Here is an 18,450-nt window from a genome sequence, read left to right on the forward strand (position 1 = left end):
TCAATGCCACCCCCTTAAACACTTCATGTATTTCTGAGTAATTCAAACCACAAACAGAAGTTTCAGCTCCTTCAGTTTTTTAAAAGATAGCCGTTTTCAGGACTGCCCTGAAATAATACACCCTGATACTCATGGGTGAAAATAATAATAAAACAGTTTAGTGACCAAACTTCTTTAAAGTTTTGTTCTGTAGAAGAGGTTCAGTACTTTTTCACAGCAATATAATTCACGCTTAAGATCTGCTGTGGTGGCATTTCTGCATTTTCTCCCCCTTCTGTTCCACATCTGGATTTTAGTTTCAAAATTATTTATGTGGTTTGTTCTTTTTTTACACTTTAAAGTTATTTACCTTGCACTTTTGGCAACTTACTTAGATCCGATGAAGTCTACAATTACACTTGACCATAACTGGTCACTGTGCAATTACATGCTTGAAAACAGAATCTTTAAAAATACCGTCTTACTACTCAGATGGTTGACAAAAATAGAATAGTTTCATGTCTGTTTGGACGGCAGCCCAGCTGAAACTATGCACTGCTTGACTGACAGAAGGATGTGGTCTTTTCTCAAAAGAAAAATCCTAAGGTCATTTTAGACTTTAAGTAAACTCCAGTATGTTAGAGAAATCAGACGGATCTGCAGAAAAATGACTGTGCTAAGCTAGGTTTGCGTGGCTACTGTATCATGACACGAATGGGAACATTTAATCTGTGAAACCAGGGCGGTTCTTTAGGTAAGTTTACCAAATGTTCTTGTTTTGTCTAAAAACCTGTGTTCTTTTAAAACATTTTGGATTTTTGTCTTTTTTTAAATGCCTTTCTTTCTGGGCCAGAAACTACTACATCATTTGTGTACACTGTACACATAAAATCAGGTGCTTGCTATAAGCTGCCAACACTAACTGTAAATACTCAGAAAGTGAGGTTTGTGATGTGTTATGGCAATTTTTAATAGTAATTATACTACTGTAGAGTTGACTTAAATAGCTTATGTTCAGATTTCCTGTAAATCAATCTTGCACCACATGATACCTTGATTTAAAGTAACTGCTATCTCATTGTGGCTAAGGGTTTTATGCAGTCTGTCAGAAAATATTGTCTGCTTTAATGAAATACTCTCAATTCTTGGATGAAAATAAAATATTCAAATGTAAGCATGATTGTTTATTTCTGATACATTAAAATAATACTCAACATTTTGTCTCATTAACAGTACAAGGTTTACTTTCAACAAAAGTCTGCCAATGTAAAACCAAAGCTGATTGATAATAAAGCAAAGGAATGTATGGTATACTGTACATGGTATAAGAATAGGAAAGCTGCAAAAATGATAGAAACTGCAAGATGAACATACTGTACAGTACAAGTGCCCAATATGATGGAAGTAAATATTTAATAGTCTCTGGTGTCCTTGTTCATTCTATTTGGCTTTGTTTTACACAAAACAATAAACCCAAACCCAAAATACTACACAGCCAGTCTCCATTTGCATTGGGATTTGTAAACATTTGCTTCTTTGAAAACATAAATGCGATGCATGCTCTTCACAAAGCACAAGGCAATTGAGTTTCTATTCAAAGAGAAGTGACTGCAGTTTTTGTTGTTGTTGTGACTACGGTTGTCTGGTTACCTGCAGTTGTCTCTGCATTATGATATCACCTTGTGCTTACATGCACAGGTTGCAAGACGTTCTGCTTCATTATCATGTAGTCATTCAGAAACAATTAAAAGTCCTGCTAAAGTTGCAGATGCCTGGAAACTTGTTTGTGTATGTGGCACTCCCTTACAGTAAATGTCCTGGAATAAAGATACACCACTAATGACATGTGCTGAAGTGGTTGAAATCTAGATGGGAGGAGAGCCGGTCCTCTCTGAATACAGCACTGTTTGCGGCTTACAGCTGAGCATATGCATGAAAAGAGCTCGTGGTATCTGGTTTCCCTTTTGTGTTCATTGAGAAAGACTCTTTGTTTTTCATTCTGCAGCTTAGTACGAGACTTGCTTCTGGTTGGGCAACAATGTTTTTCCTTAAATATATAAAAATCCTATTTGCCGCATTGGTCCCTGCAAACTGATGTTTCTGCGAGGCTTAAATTCTCACCTGCAGAGCTGTGTGGCCACGTTCTCTACAGAGCTCTGCTGTTTGACAGTTCTTTGCTTTGTCGCATGTTGCAAGCAGCTGGGAAGTTCACATTTAAAAGGCACCATTATGTGCCACATCTTGGCATCCAGTCCTGTTATGGCGTATTGTTAAATTATACATTTTCTGCAGGGCATTAAATTAAGGACCTCCTCAATTAAACTGTTTATTTTTACTCACCCATAAAGCACTGCTAAGCTCTGTCTTTTGACTGACAATATTCGTTCTAAATGATCTGAGGCAGGCTACAGTTCTTCCCTTCATAGAGCCACCAGTCCCATTCTCTAGGAATGCCAATTTGATTTAAATAGTGTTCGCTGTTTAGCTGTGCATTTCCACAAATTAATGCAGCACCCCAATGACCACTCCACGTTATTAGACTGTCAAGGCTGAACCATGAGGTGCTTTGGCAGTAATAGTAGTCTGGAGGCTAATGCATACTTTTATAGCTTTGGCTAATTTTCAGCAACAAAACAGAAATACAGTATGTGCGAAAGGCGCATCTCCATAGCTTTGTATATGCACTGTAGATCAGTACACATAAAAAATATAAACCATTGATGTCAACAGTGGTGTACAGTATATGCAACTAAGTCCATTACACAGCACAGATACTGTATACAGTATAAACCTGTAATGTCAACAGAAGTTCCTTCTTTAACAGTAGGAGAATCATATTTTGGTGTAGTGAGATTTGTTTTCAGTTTAGACCAGTAGATTTAAGTTTTTAGAAGTATTATTTTTAGAACAAAGATAGTTCCAAAATGTCCACGACTCTCAAGTTGTTCTTGATTCCCTAATCTTAGCATCTCAGAGTGAGGAAATGTGGATCAAGTTCATTTCAACAGATAAGAAGTAATATTTATGTGTGGACTAGCACTAAATATTAAAAAAATGTGTAGGTGTCCACAAAGTCTTTGTCTATTTAGTTAAAAGGAATTTGCTGCTTACTGCTTCCTGAATTTACTTTGCCTCTTCGATTCTGAATAGAAATATGACTATTTAATGCAATGAAAAACTGTACAAGAAATGTTCCACGGAAAGGATTTCAAATTCCCGCTGACTGAGCTAGTCAGAATTGCAGGAAAGCACGTTTAGGCTGGTTTAAAATGATTAATAACACATTCTGCGACAGTTTCAAAAACATTCCTTTCTGTATTACCATAGCAACATCCACAGCCAGTAGTCACGGTACGCAGACTCACAGCTGTTGACCCTCATAACAGGAAGAGCTACATAACATAATACTTGAGAACAGAGGTGTATTATAATTCAGCTAATGATTTATTAAACAAAGTGAGGTTTGGTCTAGAGGTATGGCTTAATTGCATACTGCATACAGAGACATTCCCTTCACGTTGAAAGTTTTTAAATTTAGACAAAATAATTTTTAACTTCCTTGGGGCACCTCATGCAGTTTTTAAAGCACATTATGTGAGCTTTATACTCACTCATGAGCTTCTGTACTTTTACTTTGGACACTGATCTGTAGAACAGTGGCATTCAGGTACTGTACATTTACTGGTGATCCGGATTTAGCTCATTTCAAGACAGGAGTCAAGTCCTTTACTGTTTATTATTGCAGCAGGTGTGGTAGCACCTAGATTAAAAGGGAACTATAATTGTAAGCATATTAATTTTTTAGATCAGTTGTGTTTAAATACAGTTTTTTTTAAATAAATACATGGCACAACAGGAAACAGAAGAGACAAAAAAGAAATTCCAAAAACTGCACCTTTTGGAATACCAGAAAGCATATCACATAAGATCAATCACTTTTATGACCTATCTCATGGATTTAGGTGTGTGCCTCACCACTTACTGTATATAACGGCACAAGATTATTGAACATATACTTGTTTTTAAGTTAGATAGATATACTGTTCATATATATATAATTCACATTTTAATCTGCAAACAGAGCAGGCTAAACAAATAATAAACGTTGCACATATGCCTTGGTTCATTGGATGTTACCCAACCAAAGTTTCAAGCAGCTTGAAGTAGAATTGCGCTCTGTCCATGCTGTTTTCCTAGCTTGGGTTTTTTTAAAATGTCTGTTTCATTCTAAGTGAATAAAACTGATCTTTTAAAGAAGAACCCACTAACACCTGGGACCTGAACGCCGAAACAGAGACAGTGTGTTACACAGTAATGAGTGCGTTGCTGTCGACATGGAATATAACCCAAAATGCTGCTTCAAGAGGAAGTGGAATCCAGCTTCTGACAGCAATTATGCTTCAGACTTGGAGCACGGAAAACAAAGGTTGGATCCCGCAATGCATCTTATAACTACAGAACTAGAGATGATGTTCTGTATCACAACAACAAACAGCTCTAGTGACATCACTTCATGTGTCCTTTATTTTGGCACTTTACTGATTTTGAAGTCAAGGACTGGACACTACAAAAGCTGTTCTTGATGAAGTGAAAGCTGTCAAGAAGATGAAAGCAACTGTCGTTAGCACTGTCGGGTAAACGTCCCTGTCAGACAAGACCACAACGCAGGGTGTCCAGAATTTGAATGATTAAAGTGTTTTGTTTATTTCGGATTGGTTTGAAAGATGCTTAGATTCTGTCACCAACTGTCAACTAATCAGCAGACTCTAATGAAATAGTGGAGTTTTTTATGTGTGTGTGTGTGAGATACACACAATTACCAAGTCTTCCAGGTTGCAATGTTGGGTCTGATTACTCTGGAAATTAGTGTCAGTGATAATGGTGTATTTGAGTTTAAGGACACTTTTGAATCAATAATTGCGTGTTAGTGACAGAAGAAACACCTGTAAAATTTGGGCTTTTGCCACTCAACTGACGTAAGTAGGACCACAGGTTAAAGTCCAGCACTGCATAATTCACCAAAGCATGCTGGAATTTATTAGTACAATAATAATAGACCAAAAGTCTATTAATGCTTCCATGCCATCACAGCACAGCAAGGTATGGTTTCACTCGTGGAAACAGAAAATTATTTGAACATTTTGTTAATTAGCATTCTTAAAAATATTAATTACATTTTGTAGTATTTTGTAAATGATGATTAACCACTTGTATAATTGTACTATTTTGTAGGTTACAACTATCAGATATGACCATCAAGACCTACAGTATCATTCTTGCTTTCACAATCCAAATATTCCTAAAGCCTCAATCATCCTGAAATATGAGAAAATAACACTCCACTGGAGAACAATAGACAGTATAGAAAGCTGCAATTTGATTAGCTGTTGGTGGCAGTAATTTTTAATGTACTGTATTCAGTTTTCTAAATAACACTAGTAGCAAATAGTACAAATTTAGTACATATCAAGATTCTTTTCCATTTTGGTGTATAATACAAAATACAACATAGATGCAACATATATAACCTACCTTTTTACCAAAAATGGAAAATGGATTATGTACACGAAGTTTCACAACTGTACTTTTTACCATTTATGCTAAGAAAAGCCTTGAAAACCTTCAACATATTACCAGAATCCAAAATGGCAGTCATACCATGTGACCCAATAGCATGATGTTCACTCAGATACAGGTCTGCATAGGACTTTCTCAAATTCTGAAAAAGTATTTTGATATCTGATTTTTGCTTGTCCATCCATCTTGGATTGACAAAATGAACACCGAACCTACTTACAGTATGTGTAATAAGAAACCTACAAAATATGCTAATCAGCCCAGCGGTTGTAGAGTTGCAGTTTAAGGCAAATTAAATGGAATTCCAAAACATTGGAAATCTTTGTCCAAAGATATACTGCTGAAAATAATTGAGGTCAGGCAGCATGTCAGTGCCTTAACCACTGAACTTTACAGTGTTCGGTTTTGAAAACACATATATAAATTTTTGTGTAGGAAGAGTGGAAATGGCAGTGTTTCTCATGAGGGGGATAGAGCAAAATAATCAATGCCAAAGAAAAGGCATTAGAGACACGGGATGTCACGTGCCAAGTTATCTCTTCCTTTAAATTATTTCAAGGACACAAACCAAATATACAGTACTGTGTCATTGATATAAAGCACATTCTCTAGAATTCAGCCTTGTAGGAAGTTTGAACTTTGCATTTCAACGATGATAGTGAAGTGTTGATAGATGTCATGAATTAAAACTTACCAAGGGGCAGGATGACAACATGTGATGCAAATTGTTCAAGCTTATCAGCTTGGTCAGTGCTATACTGTATGTGCTATTTTAAATGTGTCAAAACTGCAGCTCCTCTGCAACAGGGTGGATGCTCTTATATACTCTAATTGCCAAATTAACAGTTCTCATTATTTTGACCTATCTACCTTGGCTTCCTGTGTTATCTGTGTTTTACTTGCTTCCATAACAAGTACAAAATTATTTCAATTTGTTCGCATCCATTCCAGCCCTCTGGGGAGCAATACAGATGTGTGTGTCAATTTCATTTTACTGTTGGTGGAAAAGCCTTTTCCCTTAGACATTCTCAGTAAAAAGTTCAAAACATATGCTCTGTGGTGATTTTTAGAGTTTTGTAACAGTCTATATCATAAATACAAATCTGATCGTTAAATACAAACAATAAAGTTACAGAAAAACTAATGGAACTACAGGGATACTTAGTTTTGAAGTACAGTACATGGTATAAAGCTAGCAGAGCTCAATATTTATGTGGGCCAGTTAAAATCCTCAGCAGGCAACATAGTGCCCCAGTGGTTAGCATTGATGCTCTGGTAGACCTGGGGGGCTATCTGCATGGAGTTTGTGTATTCTACCTATCTTTGCATAGGTTTTTGCCAGGGATGGAATATTATCAGCTGAAAACCCCCCAAAAAAGCAATGGACTGGAGTGCTTTTGGGAGTTGAAGTATGATATTAAAAGGGGAAAGCACATGTGTGTCATCCTTGAGTTATCAGTAAGCTTGTTATCCCAGAGAGGGAGATGGTAAGCCTGAGGATATCCTACAAGCATAGGGTATAAGGCAGGAAAAGGAGCCTGCAAATCCCTCTCACTAGATGGGAGGGCTATTGAGGAGTGCGGGATATGGGGAGAGGGGGTCTTTATGAGATGGGAGAAACCGTGGCTAAACCAGACAATCAAACCCAGAACTCTGGTGCTGTGAGACAGCCGGACTCATCTCCATACCAATCTGCGACGGAGAGAGACATACTGTATGTGTGGGAACATAAGGATGGCATTGCTGTTGAATAAAAGTTGCACACAGGAAGCATGGAAAGGTGCATGCTTGGAGTAACTAGAAGAGGCAGAAGACGAAATGAATGAGCTAGAGATCAAACCAACTGGAAGACGTGAAAGTAAGAGAAGAGACTAAAATGCCACTGACAAAAAGACGAAAAGGAGAGAGTGAAAGAAGTTCTGAAATGAATCTCAAAGGACAAAAAAGTGTTCAAAAAGAGGGCACCTCATTAAGTGGCATGATTTAATCAATAGGTCTGTATGAGTAAGCTGGATAAGGGGTGCCAGTGACAGTTCATTGGAATAATCTAGTGTAAGCCTTCTTCCAGCACTGAATTCATTTGTTAAAGGCTGTTTGTGATGATTCATTCTTAATTTCATACAACTTTTGATCTTTCGTTTACGATCTTAGTTACTTATGTTTTTAAGGAAACTTAAACTAGGGGAGTGGTGAGGAACATGGATTTCTGTCTTTCTTTTTATAATCGCTGGACTAGTTTTAATTTCAGATGCTCTCCACTGCCTTTTTAATTAAAGGTGAAAATCACATCAAACTTCAAAAGTTGGCATCATAACAGTGAAAATGGAAGAAACTGATTTAAAGACACTTAAATCCAGAAGAAGATTAAATATGTATAGATAAAAATGATCCTTAGTCTCTGTGGTTTGTTTACTTACATTAAGAGGACTTCATTTAATTTACCGTTATGCATATAGTCTTACAGAATATCTAAGATTTTCACTACAAAATATTTGAAGCAAACCAGACTGTAATAAAGGAATAGACTGAAATCTGATATGCCCAATTATGTTCGTAGGCCTAGATTTCTACTAAACACCCCTGTAATTATGAAAAAAAAATCTCAATCTAAGTCACTCTTAGTTTGTGAAATGCAGCGTTTTTCTTAAACCCCCAGAATTATCAGACAGATCTGCATTTTCTTCCTTTGGTGCTGTAGTGTACAATAACATTTTAGAAACAAACTGCAGGAATTCTGTACTTTTCTGAAGTTTCATTTTTTTTCATGCGAAAGAGCTCAGAATCTGGCAGAAAATTAAGCCAAAGGGTATTAAATGACAGAAATTCACCTTTAATTCTAACCATATGCTTTTCTAGTCAACACAGGATACTGTAGGTGTGCCTGCCTTTCTAAGCAGATGCTGTGGTGCTGTAGTCACTTCCTCAGGTGGATCCAGCGGATTCCTTATCTGAGGTCTTTCAGAGAAATCCTTGGGAATCCTTTCATGAGTTTCAACAATTTATATATACCTAACAACCAATAAATACCTCCATTGTTTGGTTTCTAGTGCTTACTCCCATTAGGAAGGCAGCTCTGTTGCTGAGTAAAAACTCAGGGAACTGGCTAATATTATGATGTGCAAATAAGAAGGAAGTAAATGGCAGGAAGGGGAGGACATATGGGAGACAAAATCCTTTGACTATTTGTCAATATAAAAAGAATGATTACTGTGCATATAGTTACTTATAAATACCTCACATGTTTTGTTTTATCCTGGATACATGTAGTTTACATTGGGTAGGGCATACTCGACGTTTTGTCAATTAACTGAAAAGACATGCTCATAACTGATTTAAATGAAGTTTTCAAAAGCTGTATGTATATTTCAAAGTATTTGAAAGGAAGAGGTGTATTCTAATATTTTCAGTTGGATGTCATTTTAAGTCAGTATGTACAGTATGTCAGTGTTGGGACTAAGTTTTTCTTTCATGGTTTGCAGTACAGAAATTTAAAGACATTCATGAACACCATTATATTGTACTTTAAACCTAAATGATTGAAAAATAGATTTTTTAATCATTTGTTAAAGCCATACTCAGTAAAATGGGATCAATTAAGTGAGCATGCTAAAGAAAAATGGTTAAATGTAGTGATTGCTATGTTGTAAAAATGTATAAAGAGTAGTGTATCAAGACATCCATCAAACAGTGGAAAACGTCTCATGATGTAAACTGGAAAGTATACAGTTATCTTTTTTACATCAAACCAGTTATTATGGATAGATACAGTATAATACATGTATCCATTTTCAGGGTTTTTCTTCAGGCTATGATTTATTTCACATGGGATGTCTGGGCTATGGACACTGTCTAGAAGGCAGACCTACAGTACATATACTGTAAATGAAAGGTCATTTTAAATGAAGGATTTGCCATCTTCTAGCTTCATAAGTACAGGATTTACAAGGCTTTTCATTGTGACAATAAATATTCATTTTTGTGTCATGGTAGAAATAACCTTATAAGAGTATTATTATTGTTATTCATTATTGTTTTGCTTGCTAAGACAGTTGTACACTTTTTAAAAACACATATTTTCTTATTACAGATGATTAATGGCTTTAATATGAAAAATGATCTGAGACACATACCTGGACACATGCAAGATGGTTTTTCTTTCTAATCCTTTATTATTCAACAGCTCCTTGAATAGTTTACTAGCATTCCCAGGAGGAGATCAGTGTCAGATAACCATACTATCACTTTACAAGGCAGAGAGCCATTGGATTAACCTGCAGAGTGGGTAGCCTTACCTTTACTTAAAATTGTTACTAGCCAACAGCAGTCTTTTTGAGCTACAAGGTCTATGGAGAGGATTAAATTAGTGATTTTATTAAAGTCTTTTTTTTGTCTACGAAGTGTGTGACTTCTTCCAGGGACCTTACTGCATGTGAGGACTATTTCTCTTGCTCTATTTACTTGTATAAAGTGGTAGGAAAATGATTATCTTCTGCAGCTCATACAAAATCCAGTTGGGTTTTAGTCTTTGTCACTACATAGGGATGTTGTGAGGTCTTGTACATTCCTATATTTTTGCAACTGTTACTGTTACTGTTATAATTCCTTCTGCTGATTATTGGATAAACATCTGGGCTTTAAACTACTATGATAATATTATAAATTGAAAGATGGCATACAAATTGTGGGGTTTTACAAGTTGATATCCTTACTTGGTTTAATTGTTTTCGTCCTCTGCCACCTCTAAGACTGGTACATGTTAAATGTGAGAGAGATACAGCAAGTATTTTGGTTTCCTTTTTGAAGCCACTGTGTGTGGAAAGGGCTTTACTATGCATCTTTTCTGCAGGATGTTGATTGTACCATTCTTAAAAAAAAAACACTTATTACACTTTTTTATAAGCTGAATTGAGATATTTGATCGATAATTTTTTTTGTAGGAAATATGGGCTTTGAGGTTGTATTTTTAGAACCTCCTGCTTATAAAGGTGATTCTCAAATTATTGTTTCAGTAGCACAAGAAATAAATCACTGTGGTGTCTGTGTAAATAGTACTTCATCCCAGAAATAGAGGTTTCTTGTGTTCATGTATTCTGCAGAGAATGGAGCTTCCGTAAGTTTTCTCTTCTCATGCTATTATATAATAAGCATTTCTGGTACTGTATTTAGAGAACCTGGCTTGTGAACATCTTTACCCAAATGGCTTATGAAAATATAACAGTATCGTACCACAAGCAGTGAAAAGCAAAAAAGTTTCATGTTCCACTTTCAACTTGACATACGCAATTGATTGCAGTTTGTATTGGAATTCCCACCTCTGTTGATTTTGGAGACTCTTGTTGTGAAATAGTTTGATGTGAGAGAAGTACAAAGATCTTGTTAAAAAGAGCTGAATAAACTGCAGGGTATGTATTGATGACCCAGAAGTGGGTGGACAGAGGTCTAATGACAGGGGAACGATGGAGGTGGTGAGCTGTACTGTCACGCGTTACCAGTCTCATCATTTAAGCCTCTGGGGAATGGACTGTGGGCATGTATTAATTCGTTAACAATACATTTTGTCCATTACTGTACTGTTCTTGCTAAGCAAGCTCTGGACATAATAACCATGCTTGGGTTTATGTTGTATATAAGGAAAAAAATATGATAAAAAACTTTCTAAATTGTGTCTTCCTTTCTCTAATTACAATTAGAGAGCCAGTTGAATTAAGAGCTTTCTCTCTGCTAGTGTCCAGTAACATACAACTCTAATTTTCTGGCTCTAATGAATGACATTGACACTGACATTTCAACCACATGAATTTCATTGTTGCTCTAGTTTCCTACCTCATCGTTTTATTAATTTTCATAAGTTACTGAATATTTTCTGTCCATCCCTCTCTCTCTGTTTTCTGCATCTTCACACCTCTTGCATTTTTAACTTTGTTGTTTTTATGGTTTATTTTCTTTCCCTTCTATACATTATGCCTTTAAAACAGTTTTCTTTGGGCTTCCTAGACCCTTATATTTCACAATTCACTCCCATTTTATGCTCCTACATTATAACTTTTCCTTTAAAATATATATACACCTGTACAAGGCATTCCCTTTCAGTATGTCACTACTATTCTCACTTCTTTCTGTTTTTCTCATTATCTTTAGCTTTTATACCCACCAACATCATATTCTTCAGCATCTAGCCCTGATGTTTGCTGCATTGCACTACAGTATGTTCTCCTTTCCTATGGTTGAAGTGCACCTTACTGTGTAAAAGGATTTGTTAATTAACCTCTCTGCACTCATTGCAGTGATTCATTTCATGTTACTTTGTCTCCTTTCTGCTTCTGGTGAGTTTTATTCCCCTAGTTTTCAGTGATTTAACAGCTGTAGCTAATGGAAGACAAACAGTCCATCCTTGTCTAAGCACTCTCAGCGTTGTACATACTGTGTAATTGTTTTAAAACGTTTCTAGTTTATCTGAGCAATTTTTGTCATGTCCTGGATTCTCAGAATCTGACATAATAGATCAGTTCTCATTGACCACAAACAATACTCAGAAATGTTTACATAATTTCAGGCCAGCAACAACCAGTTTTTGATTGAAGCAAGACTGGCCTTAGATTATAGTGATGGCTATTAAATAATCAAACATCATTCTCATGTGAACATATCTAAATGTTTTTTAATTAGACTATTATCTACTTCAGCGTATGGTTAAAAAAAACATTTTATATGTTTTCTGTGTCTGTATGCTGTCATCTTTTCCAAATGTAACCATCCTCTTCCACAGTGATGTCTGAAATGATTGAGTTGCTCTTTTATTTTTTTATGACAACCTGACTTCAAGACAAGTGGTGGGTGGTTAAAAATAAATAAAACATACTATTGCTGCTATTTTAATGCCAATTTTATAATACAGTGAATTTGGAGGAGTGGGTATTTTGTGTGGAAACCTACACATCATTTAACCTGAGTTCAATTAATTTTGAGTGTTTATGATACATCTTAAAATCCATTTCGTGTATTGTTTTTTTTGGACGGCCACTTTTTAAAATGAAAACAATAACATTAAGAGTGGAACTAAAGATGAGGAAGGAAGCCGATTCCAGAGATTGCTAGTGAAGATTTGTCATTGTTTTTTATGCAGGCTGCAGTCATATAATATAATTGATATTTTAAAAAAACATTACATGATATTGAAACAGGGAACAAGCATTGTTTGACATAACTGCTGTTTATGCTTGGGGAGGTCTTTACATTCTTTAAAATGTCACAGATTTTTTGTTGGGCACTTGATTAAGTGATTAACATTTCCTGTAATCAGGAAATTTTCCTCTAATTCATTCATAAGCTGTATTTGGTTTTTGATATGTCATGGCTGGCTGACCTTCTTATTGTAATGTAAAGGTTTCCAGATTTATGATGTCATCGACACTGTGCTAGCTTGACTGGGTTAGGTGTTGTGCTGTACTCTGAAATTGCAAGTTGTGAGTTCAACTCCTGGGAGGGACACTCAAGTTCTACCCTTGAGTCAGATTGCTCTAGTAAAACACCCAGCTGTATACTATAAATGAATACAAATGTACATTATTTTGGATAAATTCATCAGTTGATTAAGTAAATGATACAGTACAAGTAAGTATACCAATAAATATGCTAACAATCACTAATATTCTCGAAGAAGATTGACTGTATTCATTAAAATAACACTGGAATTGTGCTATGCTGGAAAGACCGGTTTCACCTTAGTATAATATTTATATTGTTTTATTTAATTTGTTTTTATTTGGTGTTGCTCAATCTGTCAGCATCTGAATTTCAAACTTTAGAAGCTATTTTATTAAGAGCCATAAATGCTGAGGTGAAAACATTCTTAATTTGCTACTGTTGCTTTCTTGCAGGGCTTTTCAGGCCTACAGTATGTAATTTAAGTTTCCTGACATTTTCAGTATTGACAGGATTTTAATTATCATTATTGAGAAGAGGGTTTTTTTGTTTATTTGCGTGGACTCTTTAAACAGCGTGCTGTCGAGAGCTGTTGAGGGAGGCAGTGATTATACTTGAGTTTCTGTCTAATGCAGATCTCTCCTAGCATGTGGAAAGGCTGACTTCTGGCTGCTATGAAGACAGTGCCAACATTCAGCCTATCTGAAATGTGTAGGATTGGAATGCTGAACATGAGCATTGTTTCCTATACATTCAACTGGCTTCTTCTCACACTCTCAGTTAACTCTAATTATGTACTGACTGAGACTGAGAACAGTGCTTCTGTATGTCAGCCCACTTCTGTGGAACTGCACTAGTTTTCACTGCAACTTTGGGAATTACCTCTTCGGTCAACTTATGGGATAAATCAACTAAATTAATATTAACCCAGAGGAAAGTTCACTGGCGACATAAGAGAAGTTCGTATGTCTTTGTATTATTTGTTGTTCCAGATAAGAAATATTTTCTGTACTAGTGAGTTTTCCCCTGGTAAACCAATTTCCTCCCTCCTCCCAGACACGAGGATTTTACTGGCTTTTTAAAAATGGTCCAACGTAGACTTCAAGCCCTGAAAGGGATCTGGAGACAACACCTCGGTCCTGTGCATTGTGATGAGAGGCTCTGGCGTCTGTCTACGCTACGTTTGCAAGCCTTGGAGAGATGACGTGCAGTGTCTATCTTTTGCAATGAACAATCTAACAATGAGGTTTCTCTTTGCTTCTCTTTGCCAGGTCCTGTAGAGCTTGAACCAAGCTGAAAACATAAGAAGGTGAGGAAAGGGTGAGTAATGTACATCCTGTGACAATGGTAAAGCTAACCAGTTCATCTGAGACAAACCTAACCTGGATAGAACGCAAATCCAAAAAACACAGTGTGAGATGAAATATATAGATTTACTATAAAAGTCCTTTTCCATACCAATTTAATCCAGTGTGTAATTGCATAGACTCAGAAAATATAGTATTGTACATAATTTAATTACACTATATAGGCAATATATAATTAAACAATATAGTTTCATAAATGTCTGTTCAAGTTGAATTACAAACAAATATACAAAAAAACAACATGGTGGCATAATGGTTAGTATATCTGTCTCGCAATGCGGGGACCCTGGGCTCAAGTCCTGGCATGCTATCTGTGTGGGGTTCGTATGTTCTCCCCATGTTCACATGGGATTCCTCTGCGTACTCTGGTTTTCTCCCACTGGCTGAAGAGATTCTGGTAGGCTAATTAGTTAATTAATTCCTGGGGTGCTAATAACAGATGAATGAGAGTGCACTTTTACTTAATCTCACTGCATTGCAGGTTTAAAACAACTTACCATTTTTTTATGGAAAATTCCTTTAGTTAGTTAGCTCTTTCAGCACATACAGTACAGACTCACTTTTCATATCAGCTGTGTGTGAATGGCTTTTTTCAGTATCAGAAAAAAGGTGATCTGAGTTTTAACAGTTTTAGTGGGCATTTTAGGCTAATAGTTGATTTTACTGCACTGCACTTACTGCCCCATAGTGAATGTGAAAAATACAGTACGTTCTCATCTAAGGGGGAGGGGGAGCTACTGGGTGGTGAGTTGCTTTGTGTCGTCTCTATTCCATGTAATATTCCATTTGCATTTTGTGAGCTGTCACTTTATTGCATTTGAGAACCAAATGTTAAAAATAGAGCTTTACTTTTTTCACTTGTATTTTTTGAATAAGAGTTCTGTGCCTAGGCAATAATTTACAAGGGCCTGTAAAACTACTCTACAATATATTGCCCTATCTTATTAAAATGTATTTTAAACCTTGCTTTCTAACATGAGCACTTAAATTGACCACGGACAATGTAATGTCTCATGTATTGTCTGGAACTACTGTACATTAAACTTTGTTCACTGCCTCTCTGCAAATATTTAGCCCTGTAAACTATCTTGAACTAGTTGGCAACATTGTTTTTTTTACCGAGATGTCTTATTTGTACTTTCTGCCATCACAGATTTGGCTAGTGTGAAACCTTTGTACTTTTGTGCTTGCATGAGCAAAATATTTAGGTTAGTTTGTTTGCTTCAGTCTGTTTTCAGTTACTGCCAAAGTGAAATGCATCTTGCCAATAGATGGTCAGCAAAATCTCTGGTTTTAATATTTTGTACTTGGCATCTGGGATATTGTACATTACTTTGTATCTGCTTTCAATTTGATTTATAATTTCAGTGCTCCATAAGATCCTACAAGATATAGGACATAATTAATGAATAGAAAACAAAGGGGGCTTCTTGAGAAATAAATACAAAAGCTAGATAGCTTATTGATGCAAATGTAATGCTTTTTGCCAATCCTTTTCTTTCTAAAAGTTGGGCACTCAAAACCATCTTGCTCATTTGGTTCTTTAGTAGCTACAGAAGGTAAAGCTAATATTTCATCCAGCTGTATCCTCAAATAGCCCAGGATTTAGGCCTCAACCACCATGTTGATGGTCCGGCAGGTAGTTCTCCGAGGATCCTGTGCGTAGCCGTGAACTCTGTGGGATGCGGAGGCAAACAATCCAAAATCATAATCCAGAAGCAAGGACGATAGGAGAAGCTAGAGATCAGTTAACCAGAAAGAGCCGAGACAAACCGAGAAGACAATCCAAAAGGCGAAATCCAAGAGACGAGGTGAAAAGGGAAAAGTTAAGTCCAAAAACCGGGAAATCCAACAAGAAAATAACGCGCACTAGAGAACTCTAAAGGAGGCTTTTCAATAGTGAGGAAGGTTTGGTGCGTGAGGGAACTTTAAATAGCGAAGGGAGAGGAACATGGTTGGATAATTGGTCAATTGGAGAGAGAATCTGTGGAATCTGGTGCCTGTGAGAATGTGATGGGTTCAGTCAGGAATGAGATCATGAAGCAGTGGGTTTGGGAATGTAATGGCGTTTGCGAGGGTGAGTGCGGGGCGTGACAGTGGAGAAGCTACTTTCAGATATCCAAATATTCAGTGAAAACTGTGTATTCTACAATAATTTCATATTGTGACAGTTTGTTATTTTCACTACTGAGTGTGAAACAGCTCCCAGGGATTTTATATGAAAGATATATAAATATATATTTATTTTATTTTAGATTAAATCTCCCTTCAATGTTTTTTGCTATAGGCTGAAGCAAGTTACAGTAGCTTCCTTAAGGCATTTGTACATGACAATCCTAAAGCTACAATATCCTTTGTGTGGTATGCTGATTAAAACTGAATATCATATTCTGTTTGAAGATTTATTAGAACATTAAAAATCGTGAGCATAAGTATGTATTTGTATTCTATGCTTTTTGCTATATACCTAAGCATTATAATAGTAGACCTACATTATCTTAAATCCCTAAATTGTACATTCTGCAACCTAGCCACGTATAGTGAATGTCTATACTTCCTATATGGATCTGTTTGCACTTATTTTGGACTTTGTACTTATATGTATACTTGTAAAATTCCTCTTGCCAAGTGCTACCAAATCCACAGTTTTGTCTTTCTTATTTCCTTGCTAACTGTTTCTGTTTGCTGTCCCCTATTTTTTGTGTCATCTGGAAATGGAATTAATTTACTTATTACGCCAGAATTTATATAATTAATATTGATCAGGCAGAGCAAAGTTCCTAAAATGGATACCTGATGCACACCTCTGATTACATCTGTTTCATTTCCTGCTTGTTAACCAGTACTTGATATATATATGCATACTGTACATTATCTTGGATTTGTATTGCTTTTTAGTATTAAGACCTTTTGTGAGGCATATTATCAAACGTTTTATGGAAATATATACTGTATAAAGTACAGTACGTCTACACACTGTTGTCTACAATGCTTGTTGCTTTTCTGAAGAATTCTAGAAAAGGAATTAAACACCACCTTTCCTTTCTAAATGTTGATGGTCTCTTGACATATAGTATCACTATTATATAATTATTCTTCTTATTTAGCTGTTTTTTCAATATGCTTACAGTTAACAGAAATAATATTGATTTTTAGTTTCCTGGATTGGGTTTCTTCCAAACCATAGCTGGCTGTCTATGAATACCATGAGGGCCTCGCTATTTATTAGTATTTAACCTTAATTTGCTTTGAAACCCATTAATATGAACCATTAATTTTCATACTGGATTAAGCCTTGTTGTTTGAGCTACTACAGTTTTCAGGAAAAAGTCAAACTAAGGTGAACAGAAGAATTTTGTTTGTCCTTTTTTTCCAAGCTCCCAAAATCAAGGTTATTGTGCTTTGAAGTTCAAGGGAAGAAAAATAAGATTTGTTTACCAGTGCTTCAAGAATTTAGAAATCTGACTGCTGATTTACCACTAAGTGGATTGAATTTTGCTGTAATTTGATAGTGGGTAGCAGACACTTTAATTAAAGCAAAACAGCAGGGTGGAGTGCAGGAAGAAAGATAAAACCTATAGTTTCTTAAAGGACAACTGTAATTTTGCAAGTAGACCTACAGTACTCTGACATCACTTCATCCTTTGTTTCATAACACGATACAAGCTTGATGATTTTCAGCATTTGAAATGTTTTGCTGCAAACACTGGTGAGTAAGTCAAATACATATTCATTATGTTGTTTTTTTTCTGTGTAGCTGGAGTAATTTGCTCTTCCACAGATCTGTCACCTATAAAAGAGAATTATTAATGGATCTACATAATGCAGAATTAATTTGTATGAATGTCTGAGATTATAATGTAACTGTAACCAGACTTATAAGTGGAAGACCAGAAAGGTTATCTGGAAAGTATTTGGTTCAGGAGCCTTTCAATTAAAGATTTCACATTACAGTGAATTAATTAACTTCCTTTGATAGCTACTCTGATATGCAGCACAGTATCTGACTGATTGTGATTTGTAACATAGATGAGAAAAAGGCCACCTAAACAATTGATCATATGCAATCATAATGGATGCACACTTCAAAGCTCACCAAATGAAG

General features: G+C 36.0%; 1 protein-coding gene across 3 annotated transcripts in view; it reads left to right on the forward strand.

Moving 5' to 3' along the window:
• Positions 1 to 534: 534 nt before the first annotated feature.
• LOC102690369 (INSC spindle orientation adaptor protein) overlaps positions 535 to 18,450 on the forward strand; it is a 63,489-nt gene continuing 45,573 nt past the window's right edge. Inside the window, exons 1-2 of one of the 3 annotated variants that reach the window (XM_015338088.2) lie at positions 535 to 733; positions 14,250 to 14,298. The gene's annotated coding sequence lies outside the window, so the exon portion shown is untranslated. Of the gene's footprint in view, positions 734 to 14,249; positions 14,299 to 17,969; positions 18,055 to 18,450 lie in introns of those variants that run through there. The other 2 variants (XM_015338089.2, XM_006642486.3) reach the window with 2 other exon arrangements.

This window comes from Lepisosteus oculatus, chromosome 21, assembly GCF_040954835.1.
Source record: "Lepisosteus oculatus isolate fLepOcu1 chromosome 21, fLepOcu1.hap2, whole genome shotgun sequence".
In the NCBI taxonomy this organism is placed as follows: domain Eukaryota; kingdom Metazoa; phylum Chordata; class Actinopteri; order Semionotiformes; family Lepisosteidae; genus Lepisosteus; species Lepisosteus oculatus.